This window comes from Peromyscus maniculatus, chromosome 1 (assembly GCF_049852395.1).
Source record: "Peromyscus maniculatus bairdii isolate BWxNUB_F1_BW_parent chromosome 1, HU_Pman_BW_mat_3.1, whole genome shotgun sequence".
NCBI lineage: Eukaryota > Metazoa > Chordata > Mammalia > Rodentia > Cricetidae > Peromyscus > Peromyscus maniculatus.
In genome coordinates, this window is record NC_134852.1 from 8,196,139 (window position 1) to 8,204,281 (window position 8,143).

Consider the following 8,143-nt stretch of genomic DNA (forward strand, 5'->3'; position numbering starts at 1 on the left):
ATACACCTAACCTGATAGGAGAAATAATGAGGATTCATCTTGAACTCATTGGTACAATTTTTTTTTCTGAGCAGAATATAGTTAGCACAGGCACTAAGATTAGCAGTTAATAAATTGGACCTCAAGTAACTAAAAACTTTCTGTGTGGCAAAAACTATTATCATTCACACAGAGTGGGCAGCCTACAAAAAATGAAAAAGATTTTTACCTGTTTTTCCCTATATTCTTATCAGCAAATGAAGCTTCCAGTACTGGAACTGGGTTACACTCAATTGAGTTGTTGACCAAAGAGGATCCATGGAAATCTTTAACAACCCAGGACATTGCCTAGACAGTAGATTGCTCTCCACAATGTTATACTTGGCTAATATTCAAAATGTGTACAATACTCAAAAAACTAGATATGAAGAAAACAACCTAATAAAAAATTGATACAAATTTAAATAACGAATCCTTAAAAGTGGAAACACAAGTGGCTTAGAAACACAAATAAATATAAAATACTCTTAATTATGAGAGAAATGCAAATTAAAACTCCTTTGAGATTTTTATCATACATCTCTTATAGTGGCTAAGATCAATGTAACAAATGACCACTCATGCTGGCAAGGATGGAGACTAAGAGGAATACTAATCCAATGCTGTTGGGACCGCAAACTTGTGCAGTCAGTTGAATTCAGTGCGGCAGTTGCTCAGGAAGATAAAATCAAACTACTTCAAGATCAGTCTACATCACAGGCATAAATGCAAAGGGCACTTGATCCTACCACAGAGGCACTTGATCAACCGTGTTTATTGCTGCTCTATACATAACAACCAGAAACTGGAAACAACCTAGGTGTCTCTCTAAAGAAGAATGGATGAAGAAAGCATGGTATATTTACACAATGGAGAACAATTCAGCTGTTAAATATCTGACATCATAAAATTTGCAGGCAAATGGGTGGAACTAGAAAAAGTCATGCTGAGTGAGGTAACCCAGACCGAGAAACATAAATATTGTATGTATTTGGGTATATGTGGATATTAGCCATTAAATAAATGATAAACATGATACATTCCATAGTCTTAGTGATGTGAGGTATAGAGGAAGTGACTAGGGGAAACACCTGATTCTCCCTGGGATGTTGAAATTAAATAGATTTTATGGGTGGAGTGACAGGAGGGAAACATGGAGATGAGGATCAGGTGGGGTGTGGTAGGGGTATGGGGTTAAGGGAGAAAAGACAGGGAGATTCCAAATCTGGACTTGCTATTTTTCAAACTCCTCCAAACAGAAGATTTGTATTCCTTTATTTTTAAAAATTATTATCTTACTAATTAAATTTGTATTTTTACAATTTCATACATGTTTCATACAATTTCATTTACTCTTCTTTCTCCCATACACTTCTCTGGTACCCCCTCTTCCCTACAACTTTCTTTCTTATGTTCATGTCCATTTGTTTTGTGTTGTGATTCACTGAGTTTATCCAGGGCCATCTGTGTGACTAGAAGTTGGAGCTATCTGTTGGAGTTTGGCAAACTCGGCAGTTACACAACTTAAGACAATGATCCTTCCTTGACCACGGTGTATCAATAACCAAATGCTCAGCAGTAAGGGCTAAGACCCAGTGAGACCTTCTCCTTCCATGACAGATTGTTGACAGGGCCGGTCAAGCTCGGTGAATGTAAACTAAGTTGCTCTGATTTGAAAATTGCAATGTTGCTGTCATTGATTCCTTTCTTTAATGCAACACTGATGAATGTTGGTGACTCTGAGTTTATCTCTAATGTGTTTGACTTGTGCAGAATTCACTAAAAGTTACCAGTAGCCAGAAAATTTCTGATAAAATTTGGTTACCCTGTCCTCTCATTTTGTTGGGAGCCAAAAAATGAATGACTGCGCTCTGGCCTTTTTTGCTTGGATGATCTGATGTAACTACACCCTTGACAACCGTTACTAAGTTACAAAAAACAATAACTCCCGGAAAAAAAAAACACAAAATGTACCTTTAGATTAATATACTTTTAGAATAACTTCCTTGAACATGTTCAAGTTGGTCGGTTGCACAAGCTTTGGACCAAGGAGACCTTGCTCCGACTCTTTGTCTTCAAAGAGACCTCACCCGGACCCTATTCTTCTATTCTTCAGAAACTTTCCACTCCCCCCTTTTCCCCTATTCATTTCTCCTATCTACCAGTTTAGATAAGCCTACTTCCCCTTGCAAAAAAACGAGACCTTGACGCAACTCAGACTGACTCTGTTTTCTTTATGCGCTTGGTCTCCTTTCTCGCCCCCATTGGTTTTTTAGGAGGAGCCTCCTCGAGTCTTACCTAATAACCTGGCCTGCTGGACGGGTCAAAGTGGCACCCAAACATGGGGCTCGAGGCACGGTGACCTACCGGACGACGGGTAATAACGGAGCTTCGCAAGAAGTCTTGAGTTAAATAGGGTCGTCCCATAAAATCATGGGCAAGAATTGGTCTAAAGAGGCTCTTTTTGTTAAAGAGATGAAAGGCAACCTTAGGGAGAGAGGAATAAGAGTTAAGTGTCCCCGACGCCCTTTTTTAGTTTTTATGGTGTGATTAGAGATATTTTAAAGAAAACAGAGGGAGACGGACATGTTTCACATTTATTAACCCTTGTGGAGGAGTTTCTCTCAGACTCCCCCTGCCTGACGCCCAATAATGAGTCTGGAGCTGCAGTGGCCGCTCCGCCAAAAAATGAAAGTAAAACAAGAACGGCCGCTTCTCCCCTGACGGCGACTCTTGCTCTTGGGAGCAGAGGAGCCCTTCTGTACAGAAGTTTAATAAATCCTCTTGCTATTGCATCAACTGGACTGGAGTCTGGGTTCTTGGGGTGCTCACTTGAGACCCTAAATTTTGGGGTCCAACATTGGAGGTTCCACCAAGATTGGGGTGCCCCCCGGACCCCCACTCTGCCAGTTGGAGGTAAACACAAGCTCGATCTATGTTTTATGTTATTGTGTCTTGTCTTTTGTCTGGTTAATTTGGCATTTACCGCGCGGACTGTGTCTGTCCTTGACTTCTTTGTGTTTGTCCTTTTGGAGTCTGTCTTTTGTCTCTACCTTTCTCTCTCCATATGGGCAACAACTAACTACCCCCCTAAGTTTGACTTCAGATAACTGGAAGGATGTCCTCGCTCGGGCTCACAATGCCTCTCTGGAAGGCAAGAAAAAGAAATGGATCACCTTCTGTTCCTCGGAATGGCCAGCCTTTGGAGTCGGCTGGCCGGGGGATGGGACTTTTAACATTGATTGATGTGATTTCACAGGTGCCTGGGTGAAGCTGTTCCTCATGGCTTTGCCTGCCCCAGCAACACTGGGACTCCAACCCCCACCTCTTCCTTCTCAAACTCCCCTTACTCCCCTTGTCCCTTCAGCCCTGGCTGCCTTCCGACCATTTCCCCCCTTTACCCTATTAAGGAAATCAAGTGTGAAAACCCCCGGTCCTTGCAGAGGACCAGGGAGACTAATGATGGAATCACACCCCCCCCCCATGCAGATCTGCCCACCGGCACAAAATAAAATAAAATAAATAAAAAAATCCTCCAAAACAGCTCCGGACACTGGCTAGGCAGCCTGTGAGCAATGGAGCAGAGAGGAGCTGGCAAGAGTCAGCTGGAGCCTTGAGGAGCTCAGAATGTGGGGGCTGGTGGAGAACTAACTGCCCTTCCAGGGTCACAGCTGACAGGTCTGTGGGCCCTGTGGGCCGAGCCAGGGCATGGAATCTCCCATGCTGTTGGATGGGACTCCCAAGACCTGCCCTGGAGCTAAAACCTGATCAGGATCTGGCTCCAAGAATGGAAAGTCACTCCCTATATCAGGTTAACCTACAGTTTCTTGTCTGAGGTACAATACTGATGCAAATTTAGATTTCTAGACTACTGAGAAAAATCACAAGAAAGACTTTGATATAAAAGGTTGTAAAAAGGTCAGTAAACTGTTATGGTTTCTTATACCTGCAAATACTAAATTTAAAAGTTAATTCTGATTGGTTTTCATCATAAAAATGGCTAAGAATTCTGCAAACTGCTTATGTGTATATATGAACAAGTATGTGACTTGGAAATGTAAACAAGCTTTAACTGTATGTATGTATGTATGTATGTATGTATGTATGTAACTTGGATCCAACTGTGTGTATGTGTGCAAGTAACCATTGCTTTAAAAAATATATATGTAACAACTAAGTACTTATGTCTTTACCAAATGTTCAACAAGTTTCTAAAAATTTAAATAGATAACAACATATGTTTAAAATATTTGATAAATATTAAAGCTACACATCAATGCTTTAATACAGAAATATACCTTGCTCTGATAGCTAAACTTTGTAATTTAAGATTTACCCATGTAAAATAATAATGATTTTAAAGACATAAAAGGATCATAGAAAACAGCTAAGGTTTACAAATATATGACAGAACTAAAGTTTCAAAAAGAGTCTGGTTGCAGTGATGGACATTAACAGTTTTAAAAATTGCCAGTGTCAGATGATGATTACCGAAAGCACCAGCCATAATAAAATAGAACAGACAGGCTATGTATGTGCTGCCAAAGGTAGGGTCAAAGAAATCATCCAAGCCTCTGAATGAAAAAAACAAAAAGATTGTAAATAAGTCCCAGATATTGAACTTCGCGATTGTTTGTACTCTGGAGCTTGGTTTTACTTTATACAGATTATGCTCCCCTTTAAAGTAAAAAAAGGTACTTCGTTGTTATTACAGAAGACATTTGAGAGATCTTAATCCTTTAAGAACAGTTTTTATAGTTAAAAACCAATGACATAAAAATGTTTCTCCTTACCCAAGGTACACTCAGGCTTAAGAATGTTGTCTAGCCTCCTTGTAGTTGCTAAGTTTGCTAAGCTTAAGTTATTTAAATAAGGTGATGCATATATATGTCTTATATTGATATTTTGTTTTGGCTTCTTTACTGAACCTGTATTTGATGCTGGAGGAAACTTCAACTTAAAAGCATTGTTTTTAATAGTCAGTCATGAACAATCAAATTTCTTTTTAACTGTAGTCAGGATAAATAAGTACTGATGTAATATTACAGAAATAAGTTTACTCATTTATTCAGTCCCTTGCATTATGTTTTCAGGGTTGAGCTTGAAACAAATAGTTAGAAACAGAGTTTGTCTATTCAGACATCTGGACGGCCCTCATACTTCAGAGATCTGCAGAATATGGCATTTAAAAGTTGATCTAAAAGTTTATTATATCAGACAGGCTTCCAGATCCTAGCAGATCCTAGCAGTGACCCAGGGTCTCTAAAAAAGATTATGTACAAGGCACCACAACGTCTCTGTCTGGATTATGACAACACTGACCACAGGGCAGGATGCCCCAGTGCAACGCCTGCTGCCAGGACCTAGCCCAGACTGTGGACAAACAGTAGGACACTGTTGAGGTCAGTCTTCCGTGTCCCTATTCCACAGGAAAAATACTCTGCCTTGTGGGCCTGATGGTGGAAAAAGATTGATGCTGTTCTGACTGGTGCCTCCAACACTATGGAGACTTGATCCCTGTAATTTATAGGATTGGATGCTTCTTGGTCTGTACTTAGATATAGTTTATCCTTCTCAGATCTCTGACAGTACTAATGGCTAGGCTAGCTCTAACTTTGTCAGCATGGCAGCATCAGACAACCAGATCCTTCTGCAAGGCCATAGCTAGCTTGTTAGCTCACTCTTAAAAAATGTTCTAAGATATATAAATTTAAATAAATCATAAAGGTTCAGATATAAGTCTAAAATAAGATATGTTTCAAATTACTCTCCTGTTCTATGGTTCAGAGCTTAACATTTTGGAGTCCTGATGAGCTGATAGAGCAATGACTACTTAGTGTTCAGTCACAAGCTCAACATTTTGGATTTGTTTTAGATGTCATCTAGATATGTTTAAATGTAAACCTAAAAGTGCTTCTCACCAGGCCTAAAATCTCTGTCCAACTTATACCTGGATTTCTAGACAGAAGAAAAATGCCCAAATCTGTAGTTCTTGTTGGGACTCAAAGGTATGAGTCCATTTCTACTGTTTTACAGATACCCATTACCTGCTTTGTCTACAGTATGGATTTCAATACAGATTGGTAATACTAATATATCTAAAACTTTTATGTCATTTTGTAAGTAGGCCTCAAAGGATCAAAAGAGTTATAAAAACATAGACCCACTTCACAGAGGTCAAAAGGACCCCAGATAAGTATTCCTAAAGATGGTATTTTTCCTCTCTCCTGGTCTTGGGATTAGTGCTTTCCCCATTACTAAGGGTATGGACCTGAGGGTTCCAAATAAGTTCATAAATTTTAACTTCTGTTCCTAGTTTAAATCTGTCTCAAGAAATTTCTACTTGGCTGGCAGACACCTCCAAGTTTCAGTTGCTGACTCCACTACTCCAGATGACTATGGGCTCAGGACATGCTAAAGGCCAAAGTGGACCAGCCCAGCTAACATGGTTCTTCTCTGTCCCTATGGGGTCAGGCAGCTACATGCTACTGACAAATGCCCCCTGCTCAGTCTTTGACCAGCTTTACAGCCTTTTGGGGGAGGGGCCCTGATAACAGCACCCCAATGCCAGCTCAAAGCAGTTCCAGAAAAGAATACATCGTCCCAATTCCTTGTTCAAAAGAGGCTGAAATGCTGGGTCAAAAGAAAACTCCCTGGCATAGAGACAAGATGGCTAGCTATACATGGACTATGCATGGACATTACAGGCCATGAGTTTCTAAAATAGGCCATGAGTTACTAAATGTAATACCATAATTTTAAGATTAAAATTTGCCAAAAAGAAAATGGGGGAATGAAAGACCCTAGCCCTTCAGGCTTACACCCCCAAGCTTCAGGAAAAGAGAAACTTCAAGTACCAGAAAATGAGAAACTAAATATTCAGTTCCAAGGGCAACCTGACTTAGCCATTGTTCAATCTCCCCTGCAACCATATAACAATGTAAAAAGATTTCTGTTAAGAGATGTGCTCAACTGTGACTGGGATAGTTGCAGGTGTTCTAGGAAGGACCACTGTGACCTTTGTATAAACTCCACTCCTGCCCTGATACCCACCCCCTTGAGGTTTCAGGAACAATGTACCTGTTGACATAACTGTATCCCCTCTGTGATCACTCTGTACCAAGACCTCCCCCAACCCTACACCAAGCACCATGACTACCATCATAGAATCCAGTAACGACACTCTCCTTACCCCTTTTGGGGGAACAGGAGATAGATTGTTTGATTTGGTCCAGGGAGCCTATCTGGCCCTAAACACCACAAATCCAGACCAATGGGACCTTGAATTGCTGGCTCTGCCTTACCTCCAGTCCCCCTTATTATGAGGGAATCGCCTTTCAGTCTGCTGCCAACAACCTCACTTCCCTGAGCAACAGGTGTCAAACTAGGCCACATAAGCTAACACTCCCTGAGGTCTCCGGACAAGGTTCCTGTTTGGGCAAGGTCCCACCGACCCATCGCCACCTCTGTACCCAAACACTGACACCCTATAAAGGAAGCTATTATCTCGAGGCACCCAACGGGTCCTACTGGGCCTGCAACACAGATTTAACCACTTGCGTGTCTGCTCAGATATTTAATGATTCTCATGAATTTTGTGTGATGGTCCAGCTATGGCCTCGTGTCATCTATCATGGAATTCTTACAGCAGAGGGGAAGATACACTCGAGAACCTGTGTCAATGATTATAGCCTTCTTGTTAGGTATTGGGGGCATCGCTGCAGGAATTGGTACAGGAACTGCTGCCCTCGTGCAAAGCAACCACCTTATGCAGTTACAAATGGCTATGACTACTGACCTAGAGGCCATAGAGAGATCCATTTCTGCTCTTGAGAAATCTTTAACCTCGCTCTCAGAGGTTATGTTACAAAACAGAAGAGGTCTAGATTTGCTATTTTTAAAGGAGGGAGGCTTGTGTGCAGCCTTAAAGGAAGAATGCTGCTTTTACGCAGATCACACTGAGATAGTCAGAGAATCAATGGATAAACTAAGAGAAAGATTGGTCCAAAGAAAACGTGATTTTGAAAATCAAAACAATTGGTTTGAGGGCTGGCTAAAAGAATCCCCTTGGCTTTCTACCCTGATCCCCACCCTCCTGGCCCCCCTGATTATTTTCCTTCTCCTC